Source organism: Schistocerca americana, chromosome 2, assembly GCF_021461395.2.
Source record: "Schistocerca americana isolate TAMUIC-IGC-003095 chromosome 2, iqSchAmer2.1, whole genome shotgun sequence".
Lineage (NCBI taxonomy): Eukaryota > Metazoa > Arthropoda > Insecta > Orthoptera > Acrididae > Schistocerca > Schistocerca americana.
In genome coordinates, this window is record NC_060120.1 from 443,400,216 (window position 1) to 443,420,100 (window position 19,885).

The following is a 19,885-nucleotide window of genomic DNA, read 5'->3' on the forward strand; positions in this document are numbered from 1 at the left end:
TTTCAGAACGACAGAGCCCCTGCAGGAGGACACCTCAGCTGGAGAAGGTCCCCCTTCGTGCAGTTGACAACAACACTAGTGTCAGCGTAAAATAATTAGCTGCAACATGTAATGTTGACTACATGACCGTCTGGAATGCGCTACGTGACAACGTACTGTGTTCGTATTATGTACAGCGTGTGCAGGTACTATCAGCAGTTCATTTTCCTGCACGGGTACAATTTTGCCAATGGTTCATTCCACAACCTGCGTACCCTCACTTTGGTGCAAATGCGCTGTCCACGGATAAGGCTTCGTTTCAAACCAGTCGTTTGTTATAGCGTTGAAGCTTTAACAGGGAAATAATGTGTTTCCGTCCTCAAGATAGATGAAGGCACTGGTAAATGCCAACCGCACATGAACACCTCGGTCGAACACTGCCATCTGACGATTGGATCTCAGTGAAATGGCGAAGGAAAGTTTGTGTCTGATAGTGCTTCATGCTTAATAACCTATTTTGGCTGCTGAGTGTTTTGTAAGCCGTATCAGGGAGAAGAGGCCAATATGCGAAGTGTAAGACAAAATGTACGAGTATGATTAGTGTTTCAGATCAAATTTGCAGAAAATCGGGGTTTAAGGCCCGGCGGTTTAAAACATCGGCTGGACAAGGGTCTAAAAATCGGGACATAAAGAGGAAAAATTGCCTTAGTACAAAAAACAGTGCACCAAAGAATTAAATATGCAGAAGCGTAGGCGTAGTAACGAATTCTATGCGTTGCGATTCTTATGAATATTAATGACACTTCCAAACACAATATAGACATGTTTATGCTTGTTACTTTATTTGCTTAATATACCAAAATAGCATGTGGCTTAATTCATGTGTTGATTGGCGACTCCATGTTGTCTTGTGCACTACGACCAGGTAACAGGTATACTTGAAAAAAGAGACAGCATTGGTCGTATATTTTTTACCATTGCAAAATCGATTTTCTGTCACTGAGTGACCATCTTCAGTGCTAGAAGTTAAAAATTTTTTCACATTACGATCAGAGAGTGCAACATAGAAAATCACAATTACATCTGCATATGAACATAACACTTGTTAGAAACAAACCAATATTGTATAACTTAAACTGGGATGCACTGTTGTCACTAAGCTTACGGCAATCACATAGACTGAGGTCGCTGTTTACCTGCACTTGTTCAGCAGACCTCGGTGTGACGGGGCTTGACACGCCCTCTATGTGACATGTGTCACGTGAAGACATAGTGTTATTCGTTTTGCGAATTATTAACACTAAATAACTCTTGTACTTTTGTGAATGGTGTAGTATTATTTTTTATATATTGACTCCTTGGTATTAACGTTTGTTACATAAATTACTTTTGACTTCCCACGCCAGATGGTGGGTGTTACGTTTTTTAAGAAAGACCTGTGTTGCGCCTCTTTTTATGTTGTTCATTTATTATTCTTTGGCATTATCTTTTGCTTTGTATATGTTCTGCACTCTAACAACTTATCATCGATCTATTTTATGTTTTATAGTTTATAAAAAACAATATGCCAATGTATTTTAGATATTCTCCTGCGTCTGCTATGTGTTGTACGCACATTTTAAATTTGAATTACTACACCATTCATAAAAGTACAAGAGTTATTTAGTGTTAATAATTCGCAAAACCAATAACACTATGTCTTCACGTGACACATGTCACATAGAGGGCGTGTCAAGCCCCGTCACACCGAGGTCTGCTGAACAAGTGCAGGTAAACAGCGACCTCAGTCTATGTGATTGCCGTAAGCTTAGTGACAACAGTGCATCCCAGTTTAAGTTATACAATATTGGTTTGTTTCTAACAAGTGTTATGTTCATATGCAGATGTAATTGTGATTTTCTATGTTGCACTCTCTGATCGTAATGTGAAAAAATTTTTAACTTCTAGCACTGAAGATGGTCACTCAGTGACAGAAAATCGATTTTGCAATGGTAAAAAATATACGACCAATGCTGTCTCTTTTTTCAAGTATTAATTCATGTGGTTTGTTTTTACTGTTTCCAAATAGGTATGTAGTTTATAAATGGCCTCTACCAGTTGTGTTTACACTGATGAATGAACTGAGAACGTCGACTGGTGTATTGCACACACCTAAAAGTCACCTGTCTTCCAAACAAAAGCACGGAACGAACAAACGGGTGGACGTGAAGGGCAGTCAGCCCCATGGAGTGGAATTTCTAACTACAGCCCCAAGAAACATCACGGTCAGTCGGTGGCTGGGATCGTGCGAGAAGTCGAAACACTGCTCAGAAACAGTGGCGTGGCGGTAATAGTACAAGCAATGGAACAACACAGCTGAGTGTTATTAAAACGAACAGTTGGGATAGGCGCTGAGGCGTTCATCGGCTGATCACCACCTCCTGGCGCACCGTATTATAACTTTCTCAGTTACCTCCATCGATGCGCTCAGAAACTTTAATGTACTCGTCCGCTTTTGAAATAAATACGCACTACATCTGGAATTGTTAGCAATGCCCAAAAGTCGTGGCATTTGGCGCCCCGTGAGAGCGTTAGGTGGGACATCACTTGGGACATAACCGCCAAAATCACGTCTGGCAACACGTTTACATGCATATAAAACTATAGTCGAAAGTTGCAGAGGATATTGACACTGGCGCTAAGTGAAGACATTAATCACAAGTCATCAAAAACATAATGTTTTGCATTTAGAGTTACTGAATACGTGACACAACTTTACAAGAAACTGATACAATCAAACGTGACAAAGTGTACGTCTAGGATCATAAGAAAATTGTAGTGTCTGTACTTGAATACAGAACTGAGAAGAACATCGTCAACCATTCGTACCTGTAAGGAAGTAAAACCGAATTCATGATTTCTTTCTTACACTTCTATGTCTAAAGGAAAGTCATTAATTTCTCCCGAATGGAATGCGCTATTCTGACATCACTATTCTGTCTACAGAAGCGTACGTTCTTGCTAATATCGATGTTACCACAGCCACCACCTGACAAAATACTTTGCATAAAGTTTTTTTTTTGATATTCCGATGATCATGGAGCTTGCCCTAAACGTGTCAATAACGTTTGTATGACAAGTGTATTCCTGTTAGTTAGTGACCTGAAGCAGTTTTAGGGGTTGCTCAATTGACCCTGTTAGTATCTTCCAGGTTGTGTGGAGGCAGGAGGCAGGGAACACAATGTCATCAGAGATAACCTGGGCAACGGGTCTGAGCCCTGGAAATGATGATAGTACTTGCCACGTGAAGACATACGCAGAGCACTGAAACCTTAACCACAAGGAAGCTGGTCACATGGGTAAAAGGGTTTCAAAGTCATTTCTGCATCACGTGCGCCTAGCCACTCCTCGAGAAGCTATCGCTGCAGATGGCCTTCGCTAGATTTTGTGGGCTCATCCACTATGCCGTAGCCGTGAACGCTGGACGCAGCCACCCAATGACGCGGAGTTCCCAGAAATCGATAGCGTCTGCGCTCGTGACCGAGGCGGGCGGCGTCCATCAAGTATTTGCATCCGACTGCTCACGTACCATTGTTGGCCAAGGTACCGAAGCAATTACCAGCCGAAGCGCTGCCATTGGTCAACGGACCGTGATGTCATCAGGAAGGCAGGAATATCACGGAATTCAGTTCTCCGTTGACGTAAGCGATGGCCCTGGATATTGTGTCTACGTATACTTCTTTTGTTTTTTAGACCCTGTCCAGTTCAAAATAACTATTGTTTTTCTGGTCAGTCTGAAAGCGCTATATAACAAAGTGAAAAAGAACTTTCAGAATATTGTACCTCTCTTTACCTTTAGACATGCGCGATTAGTTACTTGAGTTTTCCCAGTATATAATTATCAATTTTGTTGATGTGGTTGTCTTCCGCAGGGCATACGTAAATTGAATATTCGTTTATAATTATTACCAGGTCAACAAGATTAAGTCTGCACCATCATCATATATCTCATGAAATACGTTACGCTACGAGAATCTATAGAAATTATAAAATTGGATGTACGTATGTATAAGTGTATGTATCTGTGTTTGCAATCTCCTCCTAAACACTGGACCGTTTTCAACCAGACTTGATAGATATAACATTTACTCTCCGGGAAGTATCACTGTGGGGGTAAGAACCACCAACTTACGAAAGGGGTGGGGATGAAAGAGCGGTGGAGCCCACGACGCGAGGATAGTCACACTTCAGCCATCCAGTATTTGAGAACGAGCATTTAAGAGACCACTTCACACATTATTTCAAACATGTACGAAACCTCTTCTGGCTGAAGACCCCAACAAAATAATGAATGGAAAAATTTTCGCTATTTGTGCAGTAAATTTGCTACATGAAGCATGTCGTTTTAATTTATTATTTCTTTACTGCTAATTGTATTCGTGACACATTTTGCAGATAGTATTCATGTATAGCACTGAATGTACCAGGAAAACTAAATCACTGTACGAGCCATAGTTCGTGAGATAATACATCATAAACAGAGAATGCGTGAAAAACTACCGCCTCAGGCAAGATGTTTAAATTTATTACTTCATTGCTACAAACTCTATTCGCAACGCTTTTCACAGACAGTATCTACATTTTCCGCTAAATAGAATTACAAAAATATACCATAGTACAGAAGATATGACGTCATAAGCACTGAGATTCGTGAGAATCTGCCACATTATGCAAGACGTTTTAATTTATTATTTCCATACTACAGACTCTATTTACAACACAATTCGCAGACTGTAGACGCATTTACCTCTGGATGTACCTGCCGAAGTATCTATCTCGCTGTAGGCCGGCCACTGCGGCCGAGCGGTTTTAGGCACTTCAGTCTGGAACCGCGCGACCGCTACGGTCGCAGGTTCGTATCCTGCCTCGGGTATGTATGTGTGTGATGTCCTTAGGTTGCTTATGTTTAGGTAGTTCTAAGTGTTAGGAGACTGATGACCTCAGCAGTTAAGTCCCATAGTGTTCAGAGCCATTTGAACCATATCTCGTTGTACAGCCCACAGTTCAGGAGGTACAACGTCATAAACTTTGACCTACGTAAAAATGAAACCACAGGACGAAATTCGCTAGACATATAGGGGAAACATGAGTACAAATACACTTGAAATATGTTGCATACACTGATCAGCTAGAACATTATGACCACCTATCTAATAGCCGGTATGGGTAGATCGTTGGAGGGGGTAGGCACCACATCTGCAAACACAAGTCAGCTAGTTCCCGTAAAGCCCGGAGTTCTGAAGCCACGTTCAATCACATGCCAGATGTGTTCGATAGTGTTCAGTTCTGGCAAGTTGAAGGCCCATAACATCAACTGGACCTCCTCACTGTGATCCTGGAACCACACCATCACACTGCTGGCCTTGTGACATGGCGCACTATCTTGCTGAAAAACGCCACTGCCGTTGGGAAACATGATTGTCACAAAGGGGTGTACTTGGTCTGCAACCAGTATACGATACTCCTTGGCCGTCACGGTGCCTTACATGAGCTCCACTGGACCCATGTACGTCCACGTGAGTGTTCCCCAGAGCGTAATGGAGCGGCCTCCAGCTTATTTCCGGCCTGCAGTACAGGTGTCAAGGAACCGTTCCCTTGGAAGACGACGGATTTGCGCCCTTCCATCGACATGATGAAAAAGGTATCACGATTCATCAGACCATGCAACGCTGTGCCATAGCACCAACGTCCAGTGCAGATGGTCACGTGCCCATTTCAGCCGTAGTTGCCTTGTCGTGGTGTTGACATTGGCACATGCATGGGTCAACGGCTGCGGCGGCCCGTCGTTAGGAGTGTTCGGTGCGCTGTGTTCAGACAAGCTTGTACTCTGCTCAGCATGAAAGTTTGATATTATTTCCTCCACAGTTCTCCACCTGTCTTGTTTTATCAGCCTGCCCAGCCTATGATGTCCGACACCCGTAACGAGGAGTGGCCGCCCGACCCCACGAAGTCTGGACGTGGTTTCACTTTTGTTTCGCCACAAGATGACGACACTCACCACAGCACTCCTCTAAAACCCGACAAGTCGTGCAGTTTCCGAAATGCTTGTCCCGAGCCTCTGGGCCATCAAAATCTGCCCCCGGTCTATCTCATGTAGATCGCTCGCCTTTCCCATTCGACACACCGACAGCACGCTCACCGTTACTATATGCACCGTGCTTCTGTCTGACTAGCAGTCCGCTACGGTCGCAGGTTCGAATCCTGCCTCGGGCATGGATGTGTGTGCTGTCCTTAGGTTAGCTAGGTTTAAGTAGTTCTAAGTTCTATGGGACTGATGACCTCAGAAGTTAAGTCCCATAGTGCTCAGAGCCATTTGAACCATTTAACTAGCAGTCATTCCTCGTCAGATGATGCTGCTATCGCCTGGACAGGTTTATGTCGGTAGTAGGTCGATGGGCATAATGCTCTGGCTGATCAGTGTGTGTGTGTGTGTGTGTGTGTGTGTGTGTGTGTGTGTGTGTGAACTATATTTGACGTACGCATATGCTATGGGTAAAAAGCTCATCCTAAAACCCTAGAACAATTTTAGTCAAATTTGGTGCACATATTAGTTACAATCTGGAAATAAATCCTGTAGGATTGTGATTGGGGTGAGTCGATAGCGTAGAGAGAGTAGGGAAGATGAGGAGATGGACAGTGAATGGGAGGAGGAGCAAGGTACGGATAGGGGGAGTAGGAGGATATGGGGAGAGATAGGGGGTGGGAAATAGACAGATAGAGGGGGACGGGGACACGGACAGAAAAAGGAAAGACGAGGAGATGGACAGAGAGAGAGAGAAGTGAGGAGGAGATGCACACGAAGCAAAGGGGAGAAGAGTAACATGGGTTTGTCGCAAGAGCAGATGAAGGGGTAGGAGGAGATGGACAGAGAGAGGGTGAGAAGGTGGCTGACAAGGAGAGGGGGGGGGAGGAGATGGAATTAGTGGGGAAGGAGGTAGACAGTGAGGGAAGCAGCAGATGGACACAGGGAGAAGGGGCAGATTGACAGAGAGAGGAGGGAAGAGGAGATGGTTGGTTGGTTGTTTGGGGGAAGAGACCAAACAGCGAGGTCATCGGTCTCATCGGATTAGGGAAGGATGGGGAAGGAAGTCGGCCGTGCCCTTTCAAAGGAACCATCCCGGCATTTGCCTGGAGAGATTTAGGGAAATCACGGAAAACCTAAATCAGGATGGCCGGACGCGAGATTGAACCGTCGTCCTTCCGAATGCGAGTCCAGTGTGCTAACCACTGCGCCACCTCGCTCGGTGGGAAGAGGAGACATACAGCTCGAGGGAAAAGAGGAGATGCACAAAGAGTGGGATTGGAGGAGGTTGATAGAGAGAGGGGGCGTTCAAGACGGACAGATAGAGGGGAAGGAGACAACAGTGGGTACTCAGATAACAAGAACATAAATCTCACTTCACAGGGCGTTTATCAGTGTCAGCCAAGGCACACACAATCAGAGATAATTTCATTTTAACTACCTGCCTGCCCTCTAAAATTGGGACGTTACTTTCTTAATTTTTTCCCCGAATTTCGAAGGGGTGACTGAAGTTTATTTTGCTCTTGGAGGTGCTTTCTTTGTGGAAAGCTGCAGCCAGCCATGCAGGTTAAGTAAATATGAGGCCCTGTTTGGATATGAGCAATCTACACATGACATGCAATAAGCGAACGATCTCTTCTTTACTTGTAGATTTCCGAATTGACTCTCAATGTTCATGCTTTTGATAACAATTTAAACTGTCAGTCTGCCACATGCTTCCTGTGATAAGTTAAATCTTCAAAGTTGATATTCAGATTCTACCGTAGTTGTGCTTTGAAGCCTTAGAATTTCTGTCCTTTTCAGCAATAATTTAAGCATATTTGACACTATTCACATAATCACAATTCTAATAGCTAAAGAATCTAACAATGATACTATTTGTACAGAAAATGGAATACAAGGAAGAACTTGACAAATATTGGAGAGGATACAACTAAGCCAGCCGTGGTGGACGAGCGGTTCTAGGCGCTTCAGTCCGGAACCGCGCCTGCTACGGTCGCAGGTTCGAATCCTGCCTCGGGCATGGATTTGTGTGATGTCCTTAGGTTAGTTAGGTTTAAGTAGTTTCTAAGTCTAGGGGACTGATGACCTCAGATGTTGAGTCCCATAGTGCTTAGAGCCATTTGAACCATTTTTGATACAACTGAAGATTAAATCGTTTATTTAACTGACAATACATCCAACATCATAATCACACGTTACTACCTTGTATAAAATTTTTCTTCATTGTACAATAAAACAAGAGCACTTGTTGAATGGAACATTATATTTGCGCTTGGGCTTACAGTAAGCGGTCCTACTGTGCTTCGAAGAAACTGCCGGAAAACAGGAAGTGATTTGCCTCTTCTTTCTCTTCATTCTGGCAGTCGCAGAAAGGGTTATTCTTATTGCCTATCCGGTATATGTAGGATGGATCTGATCCAATGTTTGTGCCCACTCGTATCAGCGCACTTATCAGTATCGATTACTGGTTGGATTGTACATTATTAATAGTTACGGAAGACTGTAGGGCACCAATCCTTTTCGTATCCGTATCTTGAAATCGCCGGATGAATAGACTAACGTTCACTTTAAGTTTAGAGACACTGGCCTCTTTCACAGTAAATGGGTGACAGGTTCTGCCTCTAGACTAGGGTGACTGTGATGTCACCAGGCTTGTCCGCAAAACGTGACTATACTAAGAACTACGTGGGGAGGCGTTTTCTACGTGTTAGTGTTTATTAAAGGCACCAACCGGGCTAGATCCTAATGTCCAGTTCAAACGTTGTTTACAGTAAAGTCAGCGTTTTCTTCTATTACTAAATATCGTAGCTTCTTATCTGCTTGAAGGAATTACTGTCACCGGCGACTTCTAACTTCTACACCTACCCTACACTTACTCTGCAGGCCACAGTTCAAGTGGGTGGTGGAGGGTACATTGTGTACCAGATCTTATGATTCATTCACGGATGGTATGTGGGAAAGAAAGGCTGTTGGTAACCCTCCGTGTGAGAGGTACTTTCCTTAATTTTTATAGTCGTATTTGTGTGAGGTACATTATATCACCAAAAGAATCCTGATACCAATTAGTGCCTTTATCATGGCTTTAACTCAGCTGGGGACACTTTCAATGACGCATCTGAATGTCTGTGGAGGAGTGACAATCCATTCTTCATCAAGAGGCCAAGCAGAGAAGTTAGTGATACTGGATGCTCCAGTCTGGAAGGACGTCGACGTTCTGACTCATCAAAAAGGTGTTTCATAGGGGTGAGATTGGGACTTTCTGCAGGCCACTCCATTTGAGAAATGTTATCGTTCACAAACCAGTGCCCCACAGACGCTACTTTACGACAGGGTGCATTATTATGCTGATATAAACACTTTCGTCTCAAAATTGTTCCAAAACTACGCTCAATACTCAGTGCTGTAAAATATGTTAATTTCTTTCCGCGTTTAGCTGTTTCCTAAGCGCAATAAGGTGACCACGCCCCAACCACGAAAATACCCCCATACGGTAAGTGCACCTCCTCTGTACTTCGCTGCTGGCATGACACATGATGGCAGGTAACGTTCTCCAGTCACTCGCCATCCTAGAGCCTTCCTCCGCATTGCCCAAAGTATAGTGCAATTCATCACGACAAATCATCCAGTCATCCAGTGTCCAATGGCTTCACTCTTTATATCACTTCAATCTTCTCTTAGCGTTAACCACAGAAATATGTGGTTCATGAGGAGCTGCTCGACCATTGTATCCAAGTCTTTTTAAGTCCCTGTGCACAGTCATGTTAGCAGGAATGCCGGTAGTATTTTGGAATCTAATAGTGATTCTTCCCACTGATATGCGATTTTTTACAAACATTCTCCACAATGTTCAAGAGTCCGTGTCTGTCTCGACTGGGGCAGCTTTAGAATGGACAAAATGTCCGTGGTGGGTTTGTCACTCAGGTGACATTATTTATTGACTCTTTTACAACGTGCGATTACATACATTTCTGAGAGAGGTACTGCGTGATCCAGATTGTCTCAGTTGAACGTCCCCTGCTATAGTCCATTGAGCCTTTCCGTGACACTCTCACACTCACTAAATAAGCCTGTAACCAACGGTGGAGTTCTTTTATTAATATTTTCTCTCTCTTCCGCTAATACAGCGTGCTAAGAGGCCCAGGCTGTCAAACAATATTCAAGAATTGGATGAACGACCGTGTTTCAAGCGATTTCTTCCTGGTGTGAATCACACTTCCTCAGGATTCTAACCATAAATCTGTGTTTTTTTAAAGAACTGGGTTAATTTTGCGACACAATGACACATAACTTTAAAAAATTATTTGGTTCAGTTACCTTCCATCCTGGTAATGAAATTTAGTTTAAAAGTTAAAAGTGAGCCTATACACAATAAGCTAAAATACCTCTATAGATTGACTTTTGATCTTATTTTCATTATTGTCTACTTTAGAGATCTGATGATGGCCTCTGACACCCAAACCCGGTAATTTATTGTTGAAATTACACTCGTCTGTTAGAAAAAAGCATTATACAATCACTAACGTCTCCAGCACAACCAACGTATCGTTTTCTGCACATTTGTGTGTATCATCCGTCACCTCTACGGCTAGATTTGTGAAGCCGTTGCCCCTTAAATGCTACAAACTCTGGGATACTTTAAGGCTGTGACTCATTCCAGCGAATGAGATCAGTCATTAATTGTCGGTCGTGCAATCAAACAGTATCATACCTCTTTTTCTATTTATGCCCACTAAAATTCATTTATTTATGTTTCGGATCAAATGCTAATTCTTGCAGCAAGCGATGACCGTGCCCCTTCAGTCAAAAAAAGGTCCTAGACTGATTTAATAAATAATAGAGAAAAGTTAAGCTGTGGGTTTAGTGGTTAAGTGGTACATAGTTTGCTCCCATCCCTAACTGAGTACACGCACAGAACGTTCTTATAGCCAAGTCGAATTGTAAGAAAAGTCCTTCTATGAGATTTTCAACTCGCGCGTCGTCACATTGACTTTAATGTCGATTATGTTCTCAAAGCATAGACATTTCATGTAAATCTCTGCACTTTGTCGTTTTTTGGCAGGTTCGTATTGACAATACCGAGTCTCGTCACCTGTGATGATTTTTTCCAAAAAATAATTGTCCGCGTTTAGCATTTTAATCAAATCACGGCAGTCGTCCATGCGTCGTCTTGTTTGTTCGGGAGTCAATGTCTGCAAGGTTAACTTATGCACACGCCCTTCACTTTTTCAAAACATTCTCGAGAATGTCTTGAACTCCTGATTTAGAGATGTTGCTCCATTGCGATTTGTGACACAACAAGATTGACAAACTTTGGCCGCACGTCCATAGCTTAAAACTGCTGGTCACAGCTGACTGAACGAATGCACGTCCGTTGTCTACAATCGTTAGTTTAATCTGCCACCGTACTATTGCGCTTGACAGATCTCTCTCCGAACTTTTCAGTTGCTCTGTACTTTTCAGTTTCTCTGCACTTTATAACTTCTAACGATGCTACTTCGCTGTAGACAATTGCACCATAAGAAAAGCCTCATACAGCTACAAACTTTATTCGCCAGCTACGATGCTACGCTACCTTCAAGAGCGCTGGACGTTACCTCTGCTTCTGACGGTTTCTCCCCACATACAAAGACACACTGAGTTACAGCTAGTTCTGATGGAAGAAAAAGATGATAATTTATGTTGCACTCCTTCATTTTTTAAATTATAAAGTGTCAGCGGTTCTTGAATTTCTTCATCATTGTTGAGGTACGAAACGTCCGAGGACACCTTCTAGTTTCCTACTGTGTCTCTTCACGTGTGAACGCTAACTATGACTTCAGATGTATAAAAATATCCATGGAAATAACATTTGTGTTAAAACCTTGAACCAGGGTGGAAGTCTGCCAGACGGTGGCGGCCCCCCTGTACTTGAGACTGTCGGCGTCACGTGCAGTGTGTGGTTAGACGTCCGGCACAGTGCGAATAACAAGTAGTCGGGGGACAAAGCGCAGCTCGGCCGTGGGAAGTCCCGGCTGACGCCAAGATTTCTGACCTTGCGGGGAGGACGGCGCATCTTCCTCCACCAGCGCATTGCTGCGGCTGCGGCCGCACCTGTGGTTTCACGACTGGTGGGCAACGAGGTGCATCTGTGTGTGGAGTCACACCCTACATGTACTAATTTACATGGACATAAACCACTGTACAGGCTGCCCATGAATTATAAATACGCAAGATGGCATGTACGATAGGGTTCAGGTCTGGAGAACATGCTGACCCGTCTAGTCGCTCGAAAATTGTCGTCCATGAAGACGAATGCCTCGCCAATGTGCTGCCGATATGATTGCACTATCGGTCGGAGGATAGCATTCACGTGTCGTACAGCCATTATGGCGCCCTCCATGACCACCAGCGGCGTATGTCGGCCCCCCATAATGCCACCCCAAAACAGCAGGGAAGCACCACCTTGCTGCAATCGCTGGACAGTGTATCTAAGGCGTTCAGCCTGACCGGGTTGCCTCCAAACGCGTCTCCGACGATTGTCTGGTTGAAGGCATATGCGACACTCATCGGTGAAGAGAACGTGATGCCAATCCTGAGCGGTCCATTCGGCATGTTGTTGGGACCATCTGTACCGCGCTGCATCGTGTCGTGGTTGCAAAGACGGACCTCGCCATGGACATCGGGAATGAAGTTGTGCATCATGCAGCCTACTGCGCACAGTTTGAATCCTTACACGACGTCCTGAGGTTACACGAAACGCATTACTCAACATGGTGGAGTTGCTGTCGTGGTTCCTCCGAGCCATAAACCGTAGGTAGCGGTCATCCACTGCAGTACTAGCCCTTGGGCGGCGTGAGCGAGGCATGTCGTTGACAGTTCCTCTGTATCTTCTCCACGCCCGAAAAACATCGCTTTGGTTCACTCCGAGACGCCTGGACACTTCCCTTGTTGAGAGCCCTTCCTGGCACGAAGTAACAATGCGGACGCGGTCGAACCGCGGTATTGACCGTCTAGGCATTGTTGAACTACAGAAAACTTGAGCCATGTACCTCCTTCCTGGTGGAATGACTGGAACTGATCGGCTGTCGGACCCTCTCCGTCTAATAGGCGCTGCTCATGCATGGTTGTTTACATCTTTGGGCGAGTTTAGTGACTTGCCTGAACAGTCAAGGGGGCTGTGTCTGTGATACAAATCCACAGTCAACGTCTATCTTCAGGAGTTCTGGGAACCTGGGTGATGAAAAACTTGCCGGCCGCGGTGGCCGTGCGGTTCTAGGCGCTCCAGTCCGGAGCCGCGCTGCTGCTACGGTCGCAGGTGTGTGTGATGTCCTTAGGTTAGTTAGGTTTAAGTAGTTCTAAGTTCTAGGGGACTGATGACCACAGCAGTTGAGTCCCATAGTGCTCAGAGCCATGAAAAACTTTTTTTGACGTGTGTAGTTCTTCTTGCATGGGATACATTATCGTGGAGAGCGGCATTAAGCCGGTCTTCGGACCGAATATCATTACAGCAACAAGAACAGTAGAGCGCTGTGGATTTCATAGAAATTCACAGAAAGACATGGACGTTTTTAATTATGAAAGATTGTTGGCACTATAGCTATGTTTTACACCGTAGTTTGGCCCTTCGGTTGACGCGGTATTGTAAGCAGCCTAACATATTTCACAACACAGCTACGATAACCAATTTTCAGCGTGACGGCAGCACCCAAAAACAGCTACCAGGTGAAGCTTACTGCACAACACTGGGGAGGATGTGAACTGTCATTCTGTCACTGCAAAATAGCCGGTGGTGTGACCGTTCATGTGCTGCACGTCGAGCGCAGTCCTGTACAGTATTCAAGCGTGGACATTACGAAGACGCGGAATGCAGATTTGGGCATTTTCGGAACGAAGATGTGAATACACTCTAAGACAAAATAAGGAATAGGAATCTATACAGAGGATTGAATGAGAACAAGGGAATACTTCGCTAAACACAACGTTAGAAGAAAATCTAAACTTCTGGGGAGGATCAGCACAGTGTTAACAACGAACTTTTGCCTATGCTATGCGGAGCGATGCGCCCACGGATCAGAGCATCAACGACACGAAAAAGTGAGGAGCTGCGTTCGTAAAATTTTCATGGAAGAGGTGCTGTTCCCGAACCTTTTCTAATTTATAGGAATCCAAAGAAAGCGCTTCAACGGTGTATCGAGAGCAAAGCCTTAATTAGTTGTTAATAAAAACTTGTGCTCTGGTTTAACGACACTACTGTTCCACTCTGATTTGTATCAAGGCATGCTTATTTATGAACAACACTAGCCGGCCGGTGTGGCCGTGCGGTTCTAGGCGCTTCAGTCTGCAACCGCGTGGCCGCTACGGTCGCAGGTTCGAATCCTGCCTCGGGCATGGATGTGTGTGATGTCCTTAGGTTAGTTGGGTTTAATTAGTTCTACGTTCTAGGGGACTGATGACCACAGATGTTAAGTCCCATAGTGCTCAGAGCCATTTGAACCATTTGAACAACACTAGGGGAAATACACAACGCACTTGGCTCTTTCCAACTGCGAAGCATTGTGGAGGGTACGTTTTTGTTTGGACAGTGACATCGTTGTTTCAGGGAGTTCTATTGACGACTTCAAAAGAAAGATAACTTCAAAGATCTGTCTTTTTTGTATCCGACACTACATCTATCCATTGCCGTGTCTATTATTTCCAGGTCAGAGAATGGAAGATAGCAATTTCGAAATGGTAACTTTTTCACTATCGCGTTTGTAACTGTGGATTATTTGGATTATGAAATAACAAATAACACAGCTTCCTTTGTCGTTACAGTGGCCAGATTTGAGTAATATAGAGCCTGTATTTCCCTTACCGTTCTGAGGAGAAATGATAAGACCAGTTCATTATGCATTTGATGAAACAATGTTGGCTACATTAGAGAAAGAACTAGAATTAATAATGGAAATGAAAGTAGAAATAAGAAAAGGGATTGGAATGGGCATAAATGTAGGAGAGACCAAATTGATCAGTATTAGCAAACACGAAGGTTCCATCTAAACATCATTGGAAGAAATGACCTTTCAACAAGCAAAATCTTTCAGATACTAGAGAAATGTAGTGAGGCAAAATGGAAGCTGTGTGAAAGAAACAAGACGCAGTGTAACTACTGGTAAAATAGATTTTGGAAAGGTGAAAGTTTTGCTGAGAGCAACAAGAATTCCGGTAGAAGTCGACAGAGATCCACCAAGAGTGTCGCATATGCCTTCAACCAGACAATCGTCGGAGACGTGTTTGGAGGCAACCCGGTCAGGCTGAACGCCTTAGACACACTGTCCAGCGAGTGCAGCAAGGTGGAGGTTCCTTGCCGTTTTGGGGTGACATTATGTGGGGCCGACGTACGCCGCTGGTGGTCATGGAAGGCGCCGTAACGGCTGTACGAAACGTGAATGCCATCCTCGCACCGATAGTGCAACAATATTGGCAATGTATTGGTGAGGCATTCGTCTTCATGGACGACAATTCGCGCCCCCATCGTGCACATCTTGTGAATGACTTCCTCCAGCATAACGACACCGCTCGATTACAAGAGAGACCATGTATTCCAGCATGAACCCTACCGTGCATGCCTGGGATAGATTGAATAGGGCTGTTTATGGACGACATGACGCACCAACCACTCTGAGCGATCTATGCCGAATCGCCGTTGAGGAGTGGGACAATCTGGATCAACAGTGCCTTGACGGACTTGTGGACAATATGCCCTTACGAATAGAGACATGCATCAATGCAAGAGGACATGTTGCTGGGTATTAGAGGTACTGGTGTGTACAGCAATCTGGACCTCCACCTCGCTGTATGGTGGTAAAACATGCAATGTGTGGTTGTCGGTTTTCATGAGCAATAAAATGGGCGGAAATGATGTTTATGTTGATCTCTATTCCAATTTTCTGTGCAGGTTCCGAAACTCTCAGAACTGAGGTGATGCAAAACTTTTTTTCAAAATGTTCAAATGTGTGTGAAATCTTATGGGACTTAACTGCTAATGTCATCAGTCCCTAAGCTTACACACTACTTAACCTAAATTATCCTAAGGACAAACACACACACTCGTGCCCGAGGGAGGACTCGAACCTCCGCCAGAACCAGCCACACAGTCCATGACTGCAGCGCCTTAGACAGCTCGGCTAATCCCACGCGACGAAACGTTTTTTGATGTGTGTACTACAACTTACTTCAAATGGAACCTGCTTAGAAAGTCAAGCCTCAGTCTCCCTTCGTAGCTTTTAATTGGCTCCTACTCCATCCTCTCTCCCCTCGCTTTATCGCTTTGTCGGTTACCATAGAGACTATTCCTTGATGCCTTAAGACGTATCCTACCAACCGATCTCTTCTATTAGTCAAACTGGCAATAAATTCATTTTATCCGATTTTCGATTCACTACCTCTTCATTGGCACTCCGATCTACCCACGTAATTTACAGCATTTTTCTGTAGCGCCACATTTCAGAAGCTTTTAGTTTCTTCATGTCCAAACTGCTTACACTTCATGCTTCATATTCATGCAAAGCTACATTCGAAACAAATACATTCAGTATAGGCTCTGTGACCAGTTTACATTCTAAGTTAACAAATTTCTTTTTTTTCAGAAACAATTTTGTTGCTATTGCCAATCTGTACTTTATATTGTTGCCTAAATAGTAAAGGTTATATGTTACCTTTAGTATCTTTTTTCCTAATCCAAATTATTTTAGTAACGCCTCATTTAATTCGATTACATTCCATTAGATACTAAAAGCTGAGCTCCCAAAGACTTTGTGGGCCCTGATGGAATTAAATGTCATCGACAAACCTCTAATTTCTTATTACTTCTCCCTGAAATTTCCAACTTTCTCTTTAGTCTCTTTTACTATTTGTTCAGTGCACAGATAGAATAACGTCGGAGATATGCTACTGCCTTGTCTCGCTCCCTTCTCAAGTACTGTTTGTCTTTCATGTCTCTCATAAGTGCAGTCTGGTTCCTGTAAAAGTTGTAGATAGTCTTGTGCATCCCATACTTTATACGTGGTAGCATCAGAATTTCTAAGTGTATTCCAGTCAACACCGACAATCTTGATACTTCTCTAATTACAGGTTTTTCATTTTTGTGTTACTTTCGGATCACTCGCTCCACTAGAATCCACACCTATGTCGACTTGAAATGGCGACTATTTGATTCCAAGTCACAGGTGGTGCACGAAATGTGTTACCATTTTGTTATTGAATATAAACTTTATTGTCAATACAATCTGAAAGGGACATATACTACAATGATGAGCCGTCCATTGAGATTTGTTCTAACTCAGCACATGCTCAATATGTCCACCATTTCGTTTCCTAACTTCCTTGAAACGAACACTGAAGTTAGTGATTACCCTATGGCACATGTCTTCCGTAATTTCACTGCAAGCTTTAAGAGTAAGTCTTCTGAGCTCCATTAAATTCCACAGCTTCTTGCTACTGCCTTGCCCTTCAACACGCAGTGATTCAAGCAAAATGGAGCAAGGCCACATACTGCAAAAACACTGTGTTGGAGTTTTTACACGAGCATTTCGACATGCGGATCATTTCACTCAGGTTTCCAGGTCGCTTCAATGACGGACAAAATTGGCCCTCCAGTAGTCCAGACCTCAATCCATGTGACTTTTTTCTTTGGGGGTACCTAAAGGAAAAAATTTTCCCGAAACGTCCACGTGATTTAATGGAGCATTTGAAGGAAGTTAGGAAACGAAATGATGGACATATTGAGCATGTGCTGAGTTAGAACAAATCTCCATGGACGGCTCTTCATTGTAGTATATGTCTCTTTCAGATTGTATTGACAAAGTTTATATTCAAAGCCAAAATGGTAACACATTTCGTGCGCCACCCTGTAACTCGCGGAGCACAGCTGATTGCTGCGCCTTATTCTGCCCTGCCAATGTAAGACCCTCGACTGCGCGAATGAGCCGTTTGAAGTACCGCCTGTGGGTGCTGCAGGAGAAACTCGTATGTTGCGCCACTTCATTACGGAGGCGGGCAGTGAGGCGCACCCCGGCGCAACACCTGTGACGTGAGGTCAGCTCTCACGGCTGCTATTACAGGCAGCCGCCTACGAGCCCGCGACCTTGGGCACGCTCACCTGGACTTGGTGCGTAGCTTCGCACTGGCGGTCATGGCCGCTGAGTTTCTCTCCCGACCCTCGTCGAATGTTTACAGGCACTTCGACGCCGCAATTTCATTAACGTTGTCCGTGGCCGATATCTGACCTAACGGAGAGTACCTCGGTTAATGAAACTGTCAAAACGTAGACATTAACGTGAAACGTAACAGTTTTAATATGTATTTTTTCAGTACCCCAGTTTCAGAAAGCAGATTATTAAATCCTATTTTCCCGAAACGTGATTCGTTTTAAATTTAAAAGCATGTTTAGTGAAACTGCTGTAATTTTTACAAAACTGCTACATACAGATTTGAAGCAGGTGTTAGGAAGTGTCTGTCTGCTGTGGTTTAATCGTACGCCATAAATGAGTTTCCTTGTGGTATTGTTGTCTTCTAGCTGTGAAAATTCTATACCTCACTAACGATTTTCAGAATGAAAGCACGCCCGTAGGAACAGCGTTTGTTTATAGTAAAGAAATCAAATGTGTGTGCAATCTTATGGGACTTAACTGCTAAGGTCATCAGTCCCTCAGCTTACACACTACAAAACCTAAATTATCCTAAGCACAAACACAAACACCCATGCCCGACGGAGGACTCGAACCTCCGCCGGGACGAGCCGCACATTGTTGGAAAGACATTTCACAAATTTTGGACGTAGTGTTATGGTGCAACGAATATTCAACAGCACATATGATCCAAGAACAGCACCATCCGGAATGATCACTTCTCCATAAGATTATTGAACTCAGAAATAAATGTTCAGATGTGTGTGAAATCTTGTGGGACTTAACTGCTAAGGTCATCAGTCCCTAAGCTTACACACCACTTAACCGAAATTATCCTAAGGACAAACACACACAGCCATGCCCGAGGTAGGACTCGAACCTCCGCCGGGACTAGCCGCACAGTTCATGACTGCAGCGCCATAGACCGCTCGGCTAATCCCGGGCGGCTATTGAACTCAAAGGAAGTCCAACTGTGACGAGAAAATATAAGCATCCCCTGACATGGATTTTGTGTGAAGTTTTCACTGTTTTTTACAGGTTGATGGAACATTTTCAAAAGACTGGATCCCTCCGTGACTCAAGAAAAGGCGACTCAAGACGACCAGGCTCAGTTGAAACTCTGGAAAATATGGAACGACTGCCGTCCCTATTCAGTGTGGGGCCTACCACTCGAAAAACACATTCAGCACAGCATCCCAGGATGTTACGACTGTCTCTCCTGAGGATAATGAAACAGAAATTAAACTTTTCTCATCGCAGCATTCAACTGCGCCAACCTCTGGAGCACACTGACGAGGAGCAGCGATATTCTTTAGCAGATGAGATGACTGGGACCTTTGGAAATGGAACAGTCGTTAAGGGTCAGGTTTAATGATGAGGCACACTTCCATCTCCATGGGGACGTCAACAAACAGAACTGACTCCACTGGAGTACTCTGAATCCACACATTCTAACTGTTGCACATGGTGCGGAATGGGCCACTTACAGTCCAGATTCCAGCTCGTAGTATTACTTTTTTGGGATTATCTAAAGGGCAGAGTCTTCGAAGGTGCACCTGCAACACTCCAGGACCCTCGTACTGCAATTTCCAGAAAGATCTGAGCAGTCGAAAATGATGATTTTCAGTAATACATCACGCAGCTCAGTTCAGGACTCTGCACACTCGTCGCTGCACAAGTAAAGCACTTTGAAAAT

The 19,885-nt window shown here is 44.1% G+C and overlaps 1 long non-coding RNA gene across 1 annotated transcript in view; it reads right to left on the reverse strand.

The window, feature by feature from the left end:
* LOC124596576 overlaps positions 1-19,885 on the reverse strand; it is a 256,439-nt gene that overhangs the window by 93,783 nt on the left and 142,771 nt on the right. The gene's annotated exons all lie outside the window — the stretch shown is intronic.